This window comes from Heterocephalus glaber, unplaced genomic scaffold, assembly GCF_053883595.1.
Source record: "Heterocephalus glaber isolate CG9 unplaced genomic scaffold, H.glaber_assembly_v1.0 deba00001773, whole genome shotgun sequence".
Lineage (NCBI taxonomy): Eukaryota > Metazoa > Chordata > Mammalia > Rodentia > Bathyergidae > Heterocephalus > Heterocephalus glaber.
In genome coordinates, this window is record NW_028258463.1 from 12,173,405 (window position 1) to 12,195,935 (window position 22,531).

At 44.6% G+C, this 22,531-nt stretch overlaps 1 protein-coding gene across 13 annotated transcripts in view; it reads right to left on the bottom strand.

The window, feature by feature from the left end:
* The window catches only part of Gpatch8 (G-patch domain containing 8), a 77,466-nt gene that overhangs the window by 30,090 nt on the left and 24,845 nt on the right, over positions 1–22,531 (bottom strand). The gene's annotated exons all lie outside the window — the stretch shown is intronic.

Here is a 22,531-nt window from a genome sequence, read left to right on the forward strand (position 1 = left end):
CAGATCCAGTGGAAAGTGATCCGAGGAGGCAGGGGTGGGGGTGCTGTCTGTAACAGGGAGCGGTCTGAAAGGCCTGCAGGGACGCGAATGTGACCCTCTCCGTGATAGGAACAGCTCCAGGTTCGCTGCTCCTGGCCCAGGACCCTCGAGCGTGAGCCCAATCGGGAGTGAACGGGCTCTGTAAGCGGCTCTCCCCAAACTCTGCTTCCTCTTCACGCCGACTTTCCAGGCCTGCTAATGTCCTTCTGCGTCTTCCATTCGCAACCAAGCCAGGTGGGAAGGGCCCTCCGGAGAAACTCCGGAGAATGCGGCGCTCACGGTGGCGCTGACCACCACCGAGCTCTGTGCTCGCTGAGGCGCAGCAGCGCGGCTTCCTCCGCGCGCGGGAGGCGACCTTCGCCCTCCGCAGACCAAGGAGAGCACGGTGGGCAACCCCAAACGCACACATCACGCTACCCCCTACACCAAGCGCACACACCCTCTGCGCAGCTCTCAGCCTCCTACCTATGGGCGCTAAGTCCTGAGTGAAGAACAGCACTCGAGGGCAGACTAACAATCTGTGGTGACAACTTCTGAAAACGCAGGTGGCAACAGAAAGGCCGGTAATACCTGTCCTCTACAAAACTCAGCTTTTTTTTGGTATCGAGGATCGAACTTGGGTCCTTGCGCTTGCACAGCAGGCAGCAAAACCACTGAGCTAAATCCCCGGCCCCTACAAAACTCAGCTTTAAAAAAATACTAATAGGGCCGCGGATTTAGCTCAGTGGTGCCGCCGCCTGACTCGCAAGTGGAAGGACCCGAGTTCCATGCCTGGTACCAAAAAACAAAACAAAACAAAAAAGACTAATGAACCAAGTCCAGGTTCCCTATCTTTTTTTTTTTTTTTTTTTTTAAGCATGGCAATTATTAAGTAAATTAAATTATTAAAAATTTTTGTTGTTCATTTCACTATAAAGGAGGCAACTTGGACCACAACACTAAATTCTCTCCTTCAAAGAAACTGGCCTTTAGAAATTGATCTTCACATGCTATGACCACTGGCCAACTGGAGAGGGGGATTTGGTTCAGTGGTGCCATGCCTGCCTCCCAATTACAAGGTCCTGAGTTCCACCCCTGGTACCAAAAAAACCCCGAAACAAAACAAAAAACCAGAACACATGCCAAATCAAGAGCACACCAATATATTTTTGAAAAATAATAAAAGTAAATGAATGTGCCAATATTGATACAGTCACCTGACAGAAAAAAACATGTTCATGCTTTTTTTGGTTATCAGCAGGAATTGAACTCAAGACCTGGCGCTTGCCAGGCAGGTGAGGCACCACTGAGCTACATCCCTGGCCCTTTGATATTCATACTTTTTTTTTTTTGGTACCGGGGATCAAACTTGGGACACTGTGCTTCAGAGGCAGGCAGGGAACCACTGAGATAAATCCCTGGCCTGATATTCATACTTTTTAAATAAAAATTTTATGATGTTTTACTACTCAATGAGAATTTAACAGTCTGTAGTTCTAAATTTATTTGTTTTGTGGTGCTTGCAAGCACTCTACCACCGAGCCACACCCTCAGCCCTCGCTATCTACATTCAAGATGCGGTCTCACTTCTACCATGATAAGTCCCTAAATGCTGCTCTAGCAGGCCCTGTTAAAATGCAAGCGCATTATGATTCATAAGGAGTGAACAAGATCCAACAAAACAGGGCATGGTACACTGAGGAGGCTGGGTGGGGGGATCACTGTTAAAAGCAGAACACAAAACAATCACAACGAAAAACCGAGAACCTGATTTGGCACAGCCAGTCTGACTCTGAACCGTCTCTCAATAATTCTGATTTTAAAAGTTATGGAAATACCAATCTGCAGAACTGGCCCAAGAACCCAACTTAGAGAAATACTTGGAACAAGCAGGAAGGAACTGTAAAGAGACAACCCTAACCCGGGAGGGTAGCCAGCCACACTGAAGACAGAGACACACGACTTCCCGGGAAGGACCAGAGTCTGAGAAGGTTGGGACCAGGCACGGTCCAGCTGGGGCTACACCTGGGCCGCCATTCCGCAGCCATGTTCTGGCCCGCACGCAGCGCGGCAGCCCTGCCCAGGCTGCAAGGACAAACAGACCAACCTTAGCCCTACCATCCACGGGGCACTGTCCTAGGCACATGCAGTGATCACAGAATGATCCTAAAGCAAAAGTAAAACAAAGCCATCCAAAGGTGACAAAATCCACTTCCAAAAGACAGAGACTATCAACCTACCCTGACATATTTTTTATTTCAAGCAACCCAAAAACGTGAAAATCCAGAGCTTGGAATGGGAAAGTGAGCGCTCCCCACAGCGCAAGTTCGGGGCTGCAGCTGCGAGTCAGGGCAGCCATCAAAGGGACTGCGCAGCTGCCGAGGCTGAGGAGGGAGCAGTCTGCTCACCAACCCAAGCTCCACTTCCACACTTCCTCCTGAAACACAGCTCACAGGGGCTTGTTAACAACGGTTAATTTCAAATCATTCAGGTATTTTTCTCAGTAACTATAACATGTAATACTGCTGCCTTTTAGGAAATACTAACCAGAAACACCCAGCACAGGAACTGCGCCCGACAGTTTTAAAGCTGTTCATGCATTTATTTATTCATTTAAAGCTTTTTTTGGGGGGGGGTACCGAGGGATCGAACTCGGGACCTTGTGCTTGTGAGGCAGGTGCCAGAACCACTGAGCTACATCCCCAGCCCTAAAGCGTTTCTTAAAAAAAAAAAAGACTCTGGACTCAAAATAAGAGTTCATATTATCCACCTCTACAAAAACTACAGTATGTTCTTGCTGTGGGCTGCTGAGTGACCTACAGAATGACCAGGCAAATGTAACTTCAATACAGACGTGTTGAGGCCAGAAGTCTATTCGTGACCTAATGGAATCTTCACCTGATACTTGACAAAAGCACTGCAGTTGGCTTCTAGGACAAAACAGGTCCATTTTAGCAGCAGCCGGTACGCTATGGAACAGGCACACAGAGGGGCAAACAGAAAGGTCTCAGAGTCAGGGCATGAAGCCTGGCAATGTCAACGCACCGGCACAGCATGGGGCCTGGGCCCTCAGAGTGGGGAGGAGGAGTCACGACCCTTTCCAGAAAAAGAACTACCGAACAGAGCTCCCACTTTCACCTGACAGGAGGCTGAACTAAAATTACACCGACTCGCTGAAGCTATTTTTTTTTTTTTGGTACCCGGGATCGAACTCTGGTTCTTGCGCTTTCAAGGCAGGTGGCAAAATCCCTAGCCCTTGCTGAAGCTATTTCATGCTAACCATTATGCGAAGATCAATTTATTTTTATTTTATTTTAAGACAGGGTCTCCCTATGCAGTTCAGGCTGGCCTTGAGGTGACCCTCCTGCTTCAGCCTCCTGAGTGCTGGGATTACAGGCCAATTTATTTTTAAATGGGAAAAACAATTTAATGAATATAAGTTTGGGATAAAACTATCCCAAATATAGAGACTAGAAAAAAGGAGAGAAATAAAAAGTCCTCAAAGGAAGGAATGGAAGGAGGTAGGGAGAGGTGGCAGCACTTGTGTCCCAACTTTTCCTTATGACAGTACCCTGAACAGCCAACAGCGTGTGGGTTACAATAGCACTCATTACACACCATCTGCTGGGCCAGGGACGCAGCTCAGTGGCGCCAGGTACCGAGTTTGATCCCCGGTACCAAAAAAAAGCAAAAGCATCTGCTGACTCAGAATGAACACATCCATGGTGTGCGGGCCCTAAGCATCCCACTGCCTTAGTGCCTTCCTGCTAACCCCGCAGGACAGGGACAACTACAAAGGAGTCATTCCATCAGGTAGGTCTTACAACTGCCATACAGGTCTCTGTACCTCAGAAAACTCACAAACTTAAGGTGAAATAGCTGAGCTTCGGCTGGGGATTTAGCTCAATGGTTCCGGCGCCTGCCTCACAAACGCAAGGTCCCGAGTTCAATCCCTGGTACCAAAAACAAACACACAAAAAAGAAATAGCTGAGCTTCAAATCACTGTTCAGCAGAGGCTTGTTCAATTTATTGTCATCGCCTGTCTGTCAGACATCCAATTTTAAGAAAAAAACCCGAAGAACTTAAACATACTAATAACAGGTTGGTTTTTTTTTTGGTACCAGGGATCAAACTCAGGTCTTTGAGCTTGCGCAGCAAGTGACGAAACCACTGAGCTAAATTCCCGGGCCCAAATAACAGTTTTTTTAAAAATCCAAATTAGAGCTGGTAAGGGTGTATATACCTGAAATCCCAGCACTCTGGCAGGCTGAGGCAGGAGGGTCTCAAGTTTGAATTTGAGCCTAAGCAATTCAGCAACTTGTGCGACACCCCCGCCAAAAGGCTGGGGGAGTGGCTCAGTGCAAAGGCCCTGAGTTCTGGATTCAACCCCCAGTACTATCACCCTCATCTGAATCAGAAAGTTATCATAGGGTACTAAATGGACAAAAACTGAAAGCTTTGACTCTAAAGTTAGAAACAAGACAAGGATGTCTACTGTCACCACTCTTATCCAATATAGTTCTGGAAACATCGGCCAGAGCAATTAGACAAGAGAAAGAAATAAAAGGAATAAGGATAAGAAAAGAAGAAGTTAAATTATCATTATTTGCGGATGACATGATACTCTATATAGAAGACCCCAAAAACTCCACCAAAAGACTTCTAGATTGGATAACCAAATTCAGTGGCATAGCTGGATACAAAGTCAAAACTCAAAAGTCAATAGCCTTCCTGTACACAAATAACAGACTCACAGAGAGAGAAATCAGAGAAACAATCTCTTTCACAATAGCATCCAATAAAATGAAATACCTAGGAATCAATCTAATAAAGGAAGTAAAAGACTTTTATACTGAAAACTACAGTACTCTGAAAAAGGAAATCAAAGAGGATATCAGAAAATAGAAAGACATCCCTTGATCTTGAGTAAGAAGAGCCAATAAGTGAAAATGGCCATACTTCCAAAACTGTTATACAGATTTAATGCAATTCTGATCAAAGTTCCAACAGCATATCTGTTATTAGAATTAGAAAAAACAATCCTAAAATTCATTTGGAACCAGAAGAGACCTAGAATAGCAAAGGCAATTTTGGGCAACAAAGGCAAGGCAGGGGGCATCACAATCCCTGACCTGAAACTATACTACAAAGCTACCATGATAAAAACAGCATGATACTAGTGAAAGAACAGACATGAGGATCAATGGAACAGACTGGAGGATGCAGAAACAGCTCCAGACATACTCAGCCAACTCATCTTTGACAAAGGAGCCAAACACCCTCAATGGAGAAAAGACAGCCTCTTTAATAAATGGTTCTGGAAAAACTGGCTTTCCACATGCCCAAGATTGAAATTAGACCCATATCTTTCACCATGCACTAAACTAAAATCAGAATGGATCAAAGATCTAAATATTGAAACAGAAACACTAAACCTGCTGGAAGATAGAATAGGTAGAACGCTTGAGGACATAGGAGTAGGCAAAGACTTCATGAAAAAAAGCCCAGACCCCACAGGAAATACTACAAAGAATCAACTGAGGCCTCATCTCATTAAAAAGCTTTAGCACAGCAAGAGAAACCACCAACAGAGTGAAGAGACAACCCACAGCTTGGGAAAGCTTTTTTTACCAACTATTCATCATATAAAGGACTATTATCTAGAATATATAAAGAGCTAAGAAAAACCCCCAGACCCCCCAAATTTAAACACCCAATCCAAAAATGGGGATCTGAAATGAAAAGATACTTCTCAGATGAAGAAGTAGAAACAGCAGATAAATATATGAAAAATGTTCAACTAGTCATTCATGAGATGCAGATGAAAACAACGCTGAGGCCGGGGATTTAGCTCAGCGGTTCCAGCTCCTGCCGCACAAGCGCACAGTCCCCAGTTTGATCCCTGGTACGGAAAAAACAAAACAAAACAAAAAAATCAGAGTTGTATTGTGAAAACAACGCTTAGATTCCACCTCACCCCAGAAAGAATGGCTGCTATCAAGAATCAATCAATAACAAATGCTGGCGGGGCTGTAGGGAAAAAGGAACCCTGCTCCACTGCTGGTGGGAGTGCAGACTGGGGCAACCACTGTGGAAATCTGTGTGGAGATTCGTCAAAAAACTAAAACCAAAGGTTCCATTTGACCCAGGTATTCCTCTTGGTATCTTCCCAAAAGAATTCAAAGCATCATACCACAGCGATATATGCACAGCCATGTTTATAATGGCACCATTTATATAATAGCTAAATCTTGGAAACAGCCCAAATATCCATCAACGGACAAGTGGATAAAAAAGATTTTTTTTATATATACAATGGAGTACTACTCTGCCATAAGGAAGGATGAACTTCAGACTTTTATAGCTAAATGGACAGACCTTGAGACCATACTAAGTGAAATAAATCAGACACACATGTTTAAATACTGCGTTGCTTCTATGGTGTGAGAAACCGAAAGTGGAAGTAAGGACTAAAATTGGGGAGACTGGGTCAGTAGTGTCCAAAAGTTGTGGGTTTCTTCCTGTTCTGGGCAGGCGGGAGAGGTCAGCCCTATGTCCAGGACTGAATGAATGCTTGAGACTTTGCCTAATGGGAAAGACATCTTTGGAATGGCACTTCCTAAGTCATGGGCAAGAATCCACAGAGATGACTAGATGGGGCCTGTTTTTAAAAATGGCACCTTTGAAATATTAGTGGTCCCAGTGCCTGTTTGTCTACCCAAAGGCCTATATCTTAGGTTTTTTCAACATCCACTTAGTCTGAACCCTTTTCCCCAAGTGAACTCTGACTTTCATGCTCTGAGAAAATATCCCAGAGGACTGGGCCCTCCTTAACCATCTATCTTCCTTCTAATCTACATAAATTTCTTTGCTATCTTATGTATAATACAGTAAAATTTATTGTATATAGTTTCTATTAAATGTTAAAGAAAACATTAAAAAAAGATAGAAAATAGGAAGTTAGGGAGTTCTAATAATTCCCCAAATTATATTTCAATATATATGCTAATTTGTTTCATTTATACTGCTAGGTCCTCTTAGTTCGCTGAAAAGAAAGTTTTTGCTATTATCTGTTTCTTTTTTGGAAGTCTTTTTTTCTCTATGACTTGTACTGTAACATTTTAGCCATTCTTTAAAGATTATGGTACACAGGCTGGGGATTTAGCCATTCTTTAAAGATTATGGTACACAGGCTGGGGATTTAGCCATTCTTTAAAGATTATGGTACACAGGCCAGGGATTTAGCTCAGTGGTTTCACCACCTGCTGTGCAAGCGCAAGGACCTGAGTTCCATCCCCAGTACCAAAAAAAAAAAAGATTATGGTGCACAGTGTATTAACTGTTATTCTTATTTAATTTGTTAAATTTTCCTTTATTTTTTCATAGAAGAGTGTTCTTAAAAATATTTTATTAATATTTACTTGTATTACCCTGAAATCAAAAAGAAAAAGAAAAAGAAAGTTGTCATGGGTGGGAAAGTAGCTCCGTAGCAGGCTTAGCACAAGCAGGGTCCTGGGGTTGACGTCTAGTACCGACAGGAGGAAGCAGGGGCAGGAAGGAAGTGAGCTGCCCCAGCTGATTTCAATGCCGGAAAGATACCTTGGTTCAGCCCTTATACTAATGGAGTTTTGCCAGGCTCGGTGGTGCACACCTGTAATCCCAGCACTTGAGCAGCTGAGGCAGGAGGATTGCTGTGAGTTCAAGGCCAACCTGGGCTACATAGCAAGACCCTGTCTCCAATCAACAATAACAACAACAAAGTTAATAATAATAGTGTATTCCAGGAAGTTAATTTAAGGCTAGTGGTCCATTAGAAATTCTAGAAATATTTTCTTTTAAAAAAAACCACCTCAAGACTTCAAGGCCAGCCTGGGCTACATAGGGAGGTGCTGTCTCAAGAGACAAGAGAAGGGGACCTGCTCCAAATGAAAGGTATTTACTGCCACCTTGAGGCACCTGGCACACTCCACACACACGAAGGTGGAGCATGTAATGACTACAGTGACCCCACCCTACATGGCTATCTCTTAACCAAAGACTCCCCAAAGGGACAACCTAGCCGGGCGAGTGGTGCACCTGTAATCCCAACACTCTGTTGAGCCTGAGACGAAGGATCAAAGTTTGAAGGGCCAGGGATTTAGCTCAGCGGTTCTGCCGCCTGCCTCAAAAGCACAAGGACCCAAGTTCAATCCCAGGTACAAAAAAAAGATAGTAAGTTCGAGCTTGGTCTGGGCAACTTAAGTGAGACCCTGTCTCAAAATAAAATACAGAAAACGGCTGGGGAGCCAGCTCAGTGCAGAGGCCCTGGGTCCACCCCCTAAAACAGGCGGGGGAGTGGGAGGGGCACCACACTGAAACTCACAGTATCTAAAATATGGTTTTATCATTTAACTGGCCACACGTCACATTATCAGCTGTGTTAATTTCATGATCCAAAATTAAGGCATTAAGCCAGGTTAATTCACTTCTAAAGTTTGAAGGGTGGAAAATATCTGGGGGCCAGTCCTGTGGTGTAACAATTTGACAAACCACATTGAAGGCTGGGGCAGGAGGATGGTGAGCTCAAGGCCAGTCTGGGCTACACACTCAGCGAGACTGGTCTCAAAAGCTGCAGTGAGGGCTGCACTGTTCCAGGACCACTTCACAGCCCTGAAGACTTTACGGCTTCATCAAACTGCTCCTCCTCTATACTCCAAACTGTCCCTCCATCTCATTTTATCTTGAATTCGTTTCTACATGGTCTTGGTGGTTCTACAAAGCAAGGGCCACAAAATCTCCATTCTCTTAATTAGAGACAATATCTAAATGTCTGATTTCTTATAGTCTGAGCCTGATTCTGGCAGCTTCCTCTGCAAAACAAAGCTATTGAAGCTACTGTTCTTACTTCCAGGACGGGCACACAGGTAAAAAGAAATAACCAATAGGTGAGATGTTATCAACTGCACATCACTATACATGCAACAGTCACCTCCAGACTTCAGGAAAAAAATGCAAGGACTTCCTCCTCTACCAGTTCAATTTTAATCACATAAATTAAGCTAGGCAGGAAGTTTATAAGTGCTAAGTAAGAAACAATGTCAAACTAAGGAAAAGACAAATATATTGGATTATACAACATTAGATCAAGAATCACTATATATTTTGGTACCAGGGATCGAACTCGGGTCCTTGCACTTGCGTAGCAGGCAGCGAAACCACTGAGCTAAATCCCTGGCTAGAATCACTATATATTTTGAATAAGTAAAAGAAACAACTCTTTGCCCTATTTGCTATAACAAAGGTTATTAATTTAAAACAATTTTTTTTTTTGAGACAGGGTCTTGCTATGCATGCAGTCCAAGCTGGCCTTGAACTGACTACGTAGCCCAGGCTGGCCTCAAACTCACAGCAATCCTCCTGTGTCAGCCTCCCAAGTGCTGGGATTACAGGTGTGCACCACCACACCTGGCTAAAATTTAATTTTGAGACAAGGTCTCCTTACTCTGCCCAGGTTGGGCTGCAATTTGATTCTCCTGCCTCAGTCTCCCAAGTAGCTGGGGGTTATAGGTACATAACACTGTGGTCAGTAAAAGTAATTTTCTTTCTTTCTTTTTCTTTTTCTTTTGGTTTTTTGAGACAGGGTTTCACTGTGCAGTCCAGGCTGGGCTTGAACTTACCATGTAGCCCAGGCTGCTCTCGAACTTGCAGTGATCCTCCTGCCTCAGCCTCCTGAGTGCTGGGTAATTTTCTTGATGGCCTATTTTGTTCACATTTCTGTAGCAATGTTTTTCTAGCTATGGCCCATCCCATCTGCACTACAGTGTTCAGGGGAGCTTATTTATATATTCCTGAATCTCACTGCAAACCTGCCAAGCTATGATGGTTGGGAATCTATTTTTAATAAGGACTCAAGTGAATTATGCTGAGAACCATAGGGCTACGGAACAAGCACTAGTTCAGAGAGCAGAAGATCCATCAGGAGACGATGGGTCTCAGGCAGGTACATATATTCCTCAACCCTGTGAGGTAGTGCTTTCCAAGATACCCTGGGGAGAAAAATGAGACACCAGGGTGGAAATCAGACCTGCACATTAGTTCCTGAGACAAGCCCCACGGCTTTTAGAAGTGCGAATGGCACTGGGAGTGTGGCTCAGTGTAGAGCCGCTTAGCATATGAGCCCCTGGTGCAATGCACAGCAACTTCAGCTGCACACTCAGCAAGGTCACACTCGGCAAGGTCACACTTGTCACCAACTTAGAACTGGAATTTAAATCCGGGCCAAATCTAAAATCAGTTCACACACTAGTAACCTGTGGGTCAAATTCAGGCCAGGCCTGGTGTAACTTTTGTTCATCTCACATTATTTTAAACTTCCAACACGTATCAATTAGAACATTTCACAGAAAAATTGGGACTTTTGGTCCCTTCAAGAAAATGTGAAGAAGTGACATTCCCCTGCAACAGTGACACCGTGAGCAGGAGCAGAGTGTGCAGCCCGCAGTACGCCTGCCGTATCGCCTTGTGCCCATTCTCTACTCCCTCCTGGGTGAGCAAGCGCCAGTGGGATCCCCCTGCAGACCCATCTGGTAGCTTCCTGCATCACAGGTTTTGGAATGTTTTGTAGGAACAGAAAGACTGGGTTTAAAATCAAGGTACATTTATACATGCAAAGATAATATAACCTCCTTCGGTCTTTAAATGCAGTATGTCCCGGTATTTTGATCAGTACTTTTGGCAGTGTTGGGGATCAAGCCCAGGGCTCTCCACCACTGAGCAGCAGCCCCTTGTGCTGTTGTGAGTCAGTGTCTCCCTAAGTTGCTCAGTTTGGCTCCACCCTGTGATCCTGCTGCCAATCCTGGAATTTGGTGGTTAAGTTTTTGTTGTTGTTTTTGTTGTTTTTTTGGTACCAGGGATCGAACTCTGGTCCTTGCGCTTGCAAGGCAGGTGGCGGAACCACTGAACTAAACCCCTGGCCCTGAAACAGATTTCTTACAAAACACACTTTTTACTTTGTGTTCTTATCATCTTCATATCTCATTCTACTGGAAAATAACCAGTGCTTTCTGATGGAGAGTGTGGCCATAGCACCTGTGTGCCATGTGTCCATGTCAAGCACAGCTGGGCAGTGAGGAGAGTGCTGCCGGCCTCCTCATCCTCACCATTTGAGGTTTCCACAGCGAGTCATTCAAGAAATGAAACTCGGGGGCCGGGGATTTAGCTTAGTGGTTCCGCCACTTGCCTCACAAGCACAAGGACCCGAGTTCAATCCCTGGTACCAAAAAAAAAAAGAAAAAGAAAAAGAAATGAAACTAGGGCCGGGGATTTAGCTCAGTGGTTTCGCCGCCTGCTGCGCAAACACAAGGACCGGAGTTCGATCCCCGGTACCAAAAAAAAAAAGAAATGAAACTGTAGGGCCAGGGATTTAGCTCAGTGGCACCATGCGTACCTAGCAAGCGTGAGGTCCTGAGTGCGATCCCCAGTACTGCAAAAAAAAAAAAAAAAAAGAAATGAAATTCTAAATTAAACTGCTCCAAGCCAGGGCTGGTGGCACATGCTTGCTGTCCCAGCACTGGGGAGGCTGAGGTAGGAGGATTACCAGTTTGAGGCCAGCCTGGGCTACACAGTGAGTTTAGAGTCAGCCTAAACTACATAGGGTGTTATGTTTAGAGTATGTTATAGCTTGTTCCTGAAGACTTAGTACAGAGCTGGCACATTCTAAGGGTTCTAGAAACACACAGAATAAAACATGAGAAGAATAGAGTACACACAAATGCATACTAATGTGCATGCACAGTTATCCCTACCCTCTAGGAGGGTAGAGTACAATGAGTAAAAAAGACAAATAAATCAAGATTACAGAAACAGAATATGAAAAATCCCACAGGAGAGGAATATAAAGTTCAAGAAGAAATCAAATAGAAAAGTATAGTGTAAGACAGCAGTCAGAATATTTACTTCTTTCCTGGCCAACAGTTTTATCACACACCGTAGTCCCCAGTTTCTAGTAAATATAAACTAATGTGATGAATATATGTGACCACTACACGTTCCCTAACATGTGGAGTTTATAAACGATGACATGAAAGCAAAGAGAAACCATCAGACAAGAGGAAAGGAGGAAGGGGTACAACGGGGACAGAAAACAATCACTAATTACATGCAGTTTAATAACAAACTACAGCAAATGGTTAAATTTTAAAAAATTACTACAGTAATAATACATTGTCATTAATCTCCCTCAAAATTCTCCATATCCCCCTCTCAGTCAATCATTCATCCCATCCTCCTTGCCCCTTTCTGTAGTAGCTCTAGGGTCCTCTTTCCTGAGTCTCTCTAGCTGTGCTGCTGTGGCTACCTCAATGTCTTGAATCAACTTAAAACGTTTATCTTTCGTGGTCATTCTCACTTTGGGGATGAGCCAGAAGTAGCACAGTAGCCAGATCTGGTGAGTAAGGTGGAGGAGGATGCCGTGACATTTTTCTGAGCCTGCCTTTCTGTTGGATAGCATTGGGCAGCAGCATTCCCTGTATTTTTTATCATACCTCGTGAAGACACTCACAAAAGAGGACTCCAGAGCTACTTTCCAAAACGGCAAGAAGGATGGGATGTGTGGGACTGAAGCAGGAGAGTATTTTGAGAGGGATTCACACAATTGTCTTTTACTGTAACATAACACCTCATATCATTAAGAGATCACACTGACATGAATTTGCTGAGGGAAATGTGTATCTGCTATACAACATTACTGTCTCACAGTGAGATGCTGGGTACATTTTTTTGTTTGTTGATGAAAAGTATTATTATTATTATTTTTGGTACCAGGGAGCAAACTTGGGTCCTTGTGCTTGTGCAGCAGGCAGCAAAACCACTGAGCTAAATCCCCAGACCTGAAAAGTATTATTTTACTTCTGTTATTATTTTTCTAGGTAAAGAAAATTAAGAACTGTTATAAACATATGAAGAGATGAGTGTTAACTGACTTGATGTAATCATTTCATAGTGTATATGCATCTCAAAACAGCTGCTGTACACCTTAAACATACATGATTTTATTTGTCAATTATACCCAATAAAAAAATGAAAGGTTAAAAAAAAAAAAAGCCAGCCGTGGTTGTACACACAGTAATCCTAGCACTCTGGGAGGCTGCAGCTTAGTAACTTAGTGAGCACTGTCTCAAAACTAAGACTTAAAAAAGGGGCTGGGGATGTAGCTCAATCCCTAATACTGAAAAAAATAAATTCCCTAATCTATGCCACTCAGAACTACTGCACATCTTTTTTAAAAACTTTTTTTTAGCTGGGTGTGGTGGTGCATGCCTGTAATCTCAGCACTCGGGAGGTAGAGGCAGGAGGACCACCATGAGTTTGATGCAAGCCTGGGCTACATAGCAAGACACTGTCTCAAAAAAAAATTTTTTTTGGCCAGAATAACTACTGTACATTTCAATTCTATAGCACAGTTCTTTTTTTTTTTTTTTTTTTTTGGTACTGGGGATCAAACTCAGGACCTTGTGCTTGTGAGGCAGGTGCCGGAACCACTAAGCCCACTAAGCCAAATCTGTGGCCCAGGACAATTCTTGTATTGCTCAGAACCAACCTATCTGTCCAAGAGATGAAGGGAGTCAGCTCCCTGCTCTCCCCACTTTGAAAATTTTGACAGGCTCTTGCTATGTTGCTCAGCCTGGGCTTGAACTTTTGATCCTCCTGCCTCAGCACCCCCGCAGTGCTGGGATTATTATGAGTGTGCACCACCACAGCTGGTTTGTTATAAAATCTTGAGGAAGGTATTGCTTTGAATGTTCAATTTTTTTTTTTTTTTTTTGGTACCAAGGATCGAACTCGAGTCCTTGCGCTTGTGAGTCAGGAGGCAGAACCACTGAGCTAAATCCCTGGCCCTGAATGTCCATTTCTTCATCTGAATATGAGAATTCTATCCATTTCAAAGATTTAAATTAGGAACTCCATGTGTGAGCAATCAGTAACCCTAATGAATCTTGACTATGAAGGGGTTAACACTAAACCGGCGAAGGGGCATGCTAGCCAGACACACAACCCGACACAACACAGGGCACAGGGCTTCACTTGCTCTCTGTCCTCTCTACAGGTGTCACATGGCTTCGAGACAGTATCTAATCACACCCCAGACCTCTGAATGACCCATTCCACCCTCAGACTCACTCTGACCACACTGCCATTTTACTTCCACCTCAGCTCGAAGAGCATGAGCTGGGGGTGGTGGTGCAGGCCTGGAATCCCAGCCACTCGGGAGGCTGAGACAGGAGCATCACAGGATCGAGGCCAGCCCAGAGAACTGAGCAAGGTACTGTCCCACACTAAACAATGAAAAAGACTGGGGACATACGTCAGCAGTAGAGTGCCTGCTGTGCTCAGTCCACAGCACCACCACTCGCGCATGTGCACACACACGCACACTGGAGGTTTCTTCCTCCACAGAAGTATATGAAATGCGGTGCACAGTGGATATTCCCTGTCCACCTAGCCATGCCCACTCTCACGACACCAGCCACCCTGTGCACTACAGGTGGGTCTCTCCAGTCCCTGCGACTCTTCTCTGGCATCTTGCTTGTGGGTGCCTTCTTCCAAGCCCTACAGAATCTGCTCCTAGGCTCTCTCCCCATCTCCTAGGTAACCAGCAAGCTCCAAGGGCAGGAACAGTCTCATCACAGGTCCTTAGGCCATTCATAAACATACAGTTCACTTCCTCTCACCCGCAAGCGCCTCTTCCAAAATCATCCACCTCCATAACATCCAATCTGCTTTTCTAACTAGCATGACAAAATAAGCTGGGTGTGGCGGCGCATGCCTGTCAGCCCAGCACTGGGCAGGAAGATTCCAAATCTGAACCTAGCCTGGACAATTTAGCAAGACTTTGTCTCAGATTTTTATTTATTTATTTATTTATTTATTTATTTATTTATTTTTTGGTACTGGGGATCAAACTTGGGACCTTGTGCTTGTGAGGCAGGCAGCGGCACCTCTGAGCTAAATCTCCAGCCCTTGTCTCAGATTTAAAAAAAAAATTTTTTCAAGGGCTGGGAATGTAGCTTAGTGCAAAGGTCCTCAGTACTGCAGAATGAAATAGCCTTCTATTTTCATCTACTCTAAATGTTCACTTGAAAATCTTATCTCTCCTAATTATTTTGCCATAAACTTCACACATATTTAATGTCTTCTGATTTGTCTTTAGCCTTTTTTTTTGGTACTGGGATGGAACTCGGGACCTTGGGCTTGCAAGGCAGGCACCAGAACCACTGAGCTAAATCCCCGGCCCTCTGATTTGTCTTTAAATGTGATCTCCAGGAGCAACAAGCAGTCCTGTCACCGTTGTTCACTGCTCCTGCCCTTCCTTTTGCTGTCTCCCAGTCTCTTTCTGTTTTAGTCCTAAAATTCAGACCTCTCCATGTAGACTGCCGATTCTGACTTCATAAACTAAATTTCATGTAGAAGGCCACAGGTAAGTTGGGCATGGTGGCCTACACTCCTACCACTCTGTAGGCTGAGGCAGGAGAATCATGGTCGAAGCCAACCTCAGGCTTCACAGTGAGACCCTGTCTCAAAAAAAAGCAAGAGGGGCCAGGGATTTAGCTCAGTGGTTTTGCCACCTGCTGCGCAAGCACAATGACCCAAGTTCGATCCCCAGTACCCCCCCCCCCCCGCAAAAAAGCAAGAGCAGCCATGTGCCGCAGTGCATGCCAGTAATCCCTGTGCTCAGGAGGCCAAGGAAGGAGGCCTGCCTCGAGTTCCAGACTAGCCTGGAATACACAGGGAGTTCCTATCTCAAAACAACAAAACAACACAAAAATCAAAGACCAAAGATCTAACAGAACCTGTACCCTACTAAATCTGACTATGAATCACTAAATCCCAAGCAGTTAGCAGCAAACAGAGGCCACCACAGCCTCGCTCGGCTTGCCAGGGCGTAACTGCTGTCATAGTGAAGAGCCTTTCCTACCGTCCAGCCTTGCCGTGTGATTCAGGGAAGCTGAGCCCACTCTACTTTCCGTATTAGGTTTTTCTGAGGAGCGCAAAAGTATAAAGGCGAAAACACTGATTTCAAGGTCAGGCTTATGCTCGAATGGCAGAGATCTGGTGGCTGTAATATTTCTAAAATTGCTTCACCACCGCCTGCTGCGCAAGCCCAAGGACCTGAGTTCAATCCCCAGTACCAAAATAAATAAATAAATAAATAAAATTGCTTAACCATAAAATGAGCACGATAATACCTAGCTCATTAAATGGGACAGGTGTGGTGGCACATGCCTGTAATCTCAGCTACTTGGGAAGCTGATGCAGGAGGATTCCAAGTTCAAGGCCAGCCTGGGCAACTCTGTGAAACCCTGTCTCAAAAACAAGGAAGGGGGACTGGAAATGTAGCACAGTGGTAGTACTCTCGCTCAGCAAGCATGAGGCCATGACTTCTACCCTAGTGCTGCAAAAAAAAAAAAAAAAAGGACAATAAAAAAAAATCTAGATTCTAGATCAGCATTTGGCCCATAGAATGTATTGTTTTTTCTTTTTCCAAAAGTAAACAAATTTCAAAGGAAAAATAGGCAAAATGACAAATTTGCTAGGCCTGGTATGGTGGTATACGCCCAAAGTCCCAGCACCCAGGACGCTGAGGCAAGAGGATCACCCCAAGTTTGAGGACTGTGAACTCACGACGGTCTTCCTGCCTCAGCTTTTCAGGTGCTAACATTATGGGCATGCACCACCATGCCCCGTGGTTTGTCTTTTCTTTTTCATGGTGCCTGGGAATGAACTCATCCTGCATGAGAAGCAAGCACTGCGCCACGCAGCTATACCCTTACCTAGTGATGGCGAACCTTTTAGAGCTTTCAAAGATAACAAACGGCTGGCTGTGGCAAGTGTGCCTTAGGTCTTCCACCTCTGTCCCAGCTCCACGTGGTGAAGTTTTAAAGATCAATGTTCTAGGGCCAGGGATGTAGCTCAGTGGTTCTGCCACCTGCCTCGCAAGTGCAAAGATCTGAGTTCGATCCCCAGTACCAAAAAAAGAAAGATCAGTGTTCTAATGTAACAACAAAGTCTAAATTGTGACACTACATATTTCCACCCAGTGTACCGAGTCCACACAACCTCTCCTTCAGCCTGTAATGTGGGACACAGCCAATGCAGCCTGCCTTGCTCTATTCACCATTTGCTTCCTGTCTGGAACTGGACTGGAAAGGGGGACACCCTGCACACCCTGCCCACTCTAGATCTCTAAGACAAGGCTTTTCTGTGTATCTTTAACAGCAGTACAAGTACACACGAAATTCAAAAACATCAGAGTAAAAAGCAACTCAGTTTCCCTTCAGAGATCACCTTTACCAAGAGTTTTCTCTGCATGGTCAAGCAAATAAAGGGAAACAGGTCCCCAAGTAGGATTTTCACACAGAAAGTCTGATTTTCAGGAAGAAAATACTGATTTTAAGCAGCAAGCGCATTTGTGTCTACAGTTGTCCCCCTTAACACACAGCTGCCACCACATAAGCGCTGCTCCGAACCCCGGTCTTTCTCCCTGTACAGCAAGCCCTGGACCAGGGCCCACCCGCCCCTCCTTCTTATTCTAGGGACAGTCACTTCGTTGCCCTGCCTGGACTGCCGCGGCCTCCCCAGGTGCTGGCTGATTCTCTCCAGCCAGCCTCAGAAGCCACTCTACATTCTGAGGGCAGCTGCATTTCCCTTTATGTCATCTTAGTATTCCATCCTTCAGATCCACAATGCCTAGCATATAACAATTATCTTACATGCCACTAAGAAATTCAGCTGCCAGTTCTAACTATAATACACGAATAAGACATGTCTGATTTTGGCTTCATTAAAACATGAAAAAGTCTCAGTATCAATGAAACCTGGTAAGCTGTTACAAATCCTTTGTTACGAACAGTAATACAATGAATAATCTCAGTCATTATTTTGTGTATTACAAGAATAAACTCAGGGTAGTTAACTGAACTGCTGAATTCAAGGGTACAAGCACTTTAATCTTTTTTTTTCCGGTACCAGGAATAGAACTTAGAACATTTCGCTTCCCAGGCAGGCGTGGGGCCACTGAGCTACATCCCCAGCCCACAAGCACTTTAATCTTGAAGCAATCCCCACCGTCCTTCACAGCAATTTTGCACTTTATATTCTCCTGGTTATGATGTAAGTAACTGTTTTTCCATAATCTGAAAAGGCTAATTTTTTTGTTTGCATTTTCCAACCCACTAAAAAATCCACTACTGTGCACAGCTCTTATTATGAGAAGAGTTGAGAATATTTTCATTTGGCCATCTGGGTCATGTCCTTTTCTTTTCCTTTCTTTTCTTTCCCGGTACCGGGATAGAACTCAGGACCTTACACTTGCAAGGCAGGCGTGGCACCACTGAGCTAAATCCCCGGTCCAGTTATGTACTTTTCTATACACAGTGCTCACATTTCCTCCTTTTTATTCAGGTAATAAGTCTTAAATCTTTTTCATATTCATGAATACATGAGGGAAATTTGTCCTCTGCCTACATTAAAATATTACAGGTTTTTCCCTGTTTGTTTTTTGACTTTATGATGAAATATAGTCAAATCTAGCCTTTTCAAAAAAGAGCTTTTAAGCCAAGAATGGTGGCACATGCCTATGATCTTCGGGAGGCTGAGGCAGGAGGGTCACTGAAGGCCAGTCTGGGCTACAAAGTGAGACCCAGCCAAAATATAAAAGGGGTGGGCTGGGGCAGGGGTTCGCTCAGTGGTAGAGCTGTTGCCCAGCATGTGTCAGACCCTGAGTTCTGTCCTAAGCAGGGGGTGCAGGGGGACAGGGACAACAGGACTTTTATTCCTCTGGACTCTATTCTGGGGTAAGGTACAACAATAGAGATTCAGCTTTTGTCTCCCAGGTTATGGTCCAGGTCCAAACAGCTCTGACAAGCTCAGTATTAAGGTTCTTTTTAGATGCTGTGACTCAGAGGTAGAGATGAATTAGCACAACAGACACCAACATTAGGGATGGAGAAGCCCTAAAACACACGCAACATCAAAAGCGCAAATCCCCATATGCATATGATGCATATCTGCTACTACTGTCATTAAGTCTGGGAAATAGAGAGCAATAAGACAGAAGCATCCCTACTGACAACTTTGATGACATTCGGGTTTCTGATTAAGAGCTAAAGCTAGAGTATCTCAAATTCCATTAAAATATTTAAATATGCACTACACAACAGCAATGTTAACAGTAACTACTTATGTAGCATGCTTGTTTTTATTTATTTTACTTAATTTTTGCACTACTGGGGACTGAAGCCCAAATCTTCACAATGAGCTAGTCCCCAGCTCTTTTTTAGTATTTTATTTAAAACAGAAGCTCAATAAGTCACTAAATTGTCCAGGCTGGGCTCGAACTTGTGATCCTCTCCCCAGAGGACTGGGATCCCAGGTGTGGGCTGTATCCCCAGCTATAGTCTCACAGTTCTTAGAAGGCAACTTCATCCTTATGGCCACACATGATTTTAATTCCTACTTATTCCTGAGGGAAATGAGTAAGTGATGGTAACTTTTCCCTTTACTGTTAAATAGCAATGCAGCACCTAACTCAAGCTTACATCTAAGGGTTTCAGAATGCTAACACTGCCTTCATGCCTGGCACCAAGTACTTTCACACAAAAATAAATGAGAGTCCCTGTGCTCAAAGAGCTTAAAGCAGTACATCAATTAGATATTCGGGCTGATGGCACCCTTAACTCTGTGGCGGAAAGGAGCAGGTCCCTGGCCTGAAGAAAACCTTAGAGGTCATCGCAGTTAAAAAAAAAAAAAAAAAAAGCACAACTAGCCCGGTGTGGTGGTGCTCACCTGGCATCCCAGCACTTGGGAGGCTGAGGCACGAAGATCACCACGAATTCAAGAGCAGCCTGAACTACATGGCGAGACCCTGTCTCAAAACAAAGCAAAACATGAAATGGAAAACAAAACAAAAGCAGGGCTGAGTGGGCTGGAAATGAACCTGCAGGGCAGAGTTACAGGTCACCCACAGCACTTGCGCACTGGCCCCTTCTGGCCAGCCAGCACAATCAGCACCTCCACTAGCTCAGGAAGCACTTGCTGGCTGTCTACACACAGCGACAGGACCTTCTAGAAGGGGTGGGGTATGAAATCATACCAGAACCCACTCATTTGTTCTAGGGGTTGAATTTTTGTTAGAGATAAAAACACACACAAATCATCAAGCAGCCCCTAGACTCCACAGCAAAGGAAGTTCGGGCACCATTTCTGGGCCACATCAGCTGGCTAAACATATCTGGTAGCAAAATAAAGATTTTGAGCTACACTCCATTACATTTCAAAGCTGCCAAAGGTTATAAAATACTTCATAACCAAATCCAGTCCAACTGCCACAAAACAATCACTCATTCTTGCTTCTGATTAAACACCTCCTTCTGTTTCCACAACAAGCAACTGTCCGTATTTCTCATTAACAAAGCTTTCCTTGTGATACTTTCTTCAGATGATACCTTGTCCACATCTTTTTTATGTTTTTTTAAATACTAACACCTATTTATTTGCAATATAAAAGTTCTATAACTTTTTTTTTTGCTACCGGGGATTGAATTCCGGTCCTTGCGCTTGCGCAGCAGGCGGCGAAACCACTGAGCTAAATGCCCGGCCCTATAACTTTTGAAGTACTTTATAATAAACACTGAGAACAACAGGCAAATAAGAAAATTAAAGTATAAAAGTAAACCCAGACTACAAAGTGAATTTACAGCACGCCCTCCCCCCTCCCCGTGACGAGATCCCTGCCTGGGCCCGGGCACTGGCACTGCGTGCGGTAAGTGAGCCTTTAAAGCTTTGACAAAAACAGGCTGAAGAGGCCAGGCTTAAACGTTAGCGAAAATAACTAAGTTTCCATGGGTGGTTGCATATTCAATACATTAGAGTTCTAAACTCAAAAGGGAGAACTGAAAGTTCCCAACGAACTTACGAACTCATGTAAACGTGAAGAACTTGCCAGACCTGACCCCAGAAATAACGCCCGGCGCGATGCGCAGACAGCGCCGAGGCCCAGGCGGCGTTATCCCACACTACGGCAACCGGAGCGCTCTCAGCGCTTGTTCATAGCAAAGGCTTAGTGCGGGCCAGGGATTTGGCTCAGTGGTTCCGCCGCCTGCCCAGCAAGCCTAAGGACCGGAGATTGATCCCTGGTACCCCCCTCCCCAAAAAGCTTAGTGCAGGGAAAGCACGTCTGTCACAGCCTGCCTCGGCGTACCATTGATGCAGCTAAGTCAAGTCACAGGCGAGTCACACAAAGAGCTGCATGGGAGAAACCGGCCCACTGCCGGTGGACACTAAGAGATACTGTTACCAACGGAACAAACTCAACCCTCCATATTGGAAAGACTATGACTCCATCCTTTAAGGATAAAGGAAGTGCACTAGCCATCTAAGAGGTTAGCCTCCACCCAACAATGCGTGCACGTGACACTACCGAACTGCACCTTTAGGATGGACGGGCAGTGGGCCGCTGGTGCAGCTCAGCAGAGGACTGGGGTGCATGCTAGGGCTGGCTTCGGCCCCCAGCAACCTGAGAGACACGGAAACAGAGAGAAAGGAAGAGGGGGTGCAACAGTAAATTTTATGTTATCAGTTTTTGGGTTTTTTTGAGACAGGGTCTCCCTATGTAGTTCAGGCTGGCCCTGAACTTACTATGTGGCCCAGGCTGGCCTCGAACTTGCAGCGATTCTCCTGTTTCAGCCTCCCGAGTGCTGGGATTTATGTCATGTATTTTTACTAAAGCCACGAAGGAAAAAGCCTGGGAGTGTACCGCCACGTGACACCACATGAGAGGCACTAGATTCAAGTCTCATTATAACACACACACACACACACACACACACACACAAAGAAGGAAGAATCGTTCAAGTAGGCTTCAAACTTCCCTTGTGTTTTCACATGAACAGATATGAGTTAGTGCTTACTATGTGTCTGCACCATGGAGATGGAAATAAAATATGGATAAAGCCCAATTCTTTTCAAGGAACTCAAAATTTAGAGAACCAAAATTGGATTTTTAAAAAAGTTGTGTTAGGTCATTCGTAGCTGAGTATCCACTTACCTCTTCCTTCTTAAACACAGGCACACAGAATATACATATGGAGACAGCACATACATAGATGGGTGGGTAAGTGTCTGACAGATGTCTACTCCCATTCCTCAGTGCTCTTGCTTCAAATCTCTGATGGCCTAGCATGAGTGAAATGCCCCCACCTCGTGTGCCTAAAGAGCAGCAAACAACAGTGTGTTCACCTCCTCAAATAGGGGAGATATTAGACAGACAGAAAGACAAAGCACGAGCACCAGCTTCCCCCAGTCATCACAGAATACAATTTGCAGAACTTAGAAGGCAAAAGTTTAATGACTGAACCACTGTATTTTATTCCTGGTCTTCTTGTTCCTCTCAACACACCTGAAGTGATGAAACTTCTCTTTCATACTGAAAACTCACATCAAAAGGGCAAAGAATCGGCCACCATCAACACGCCCACC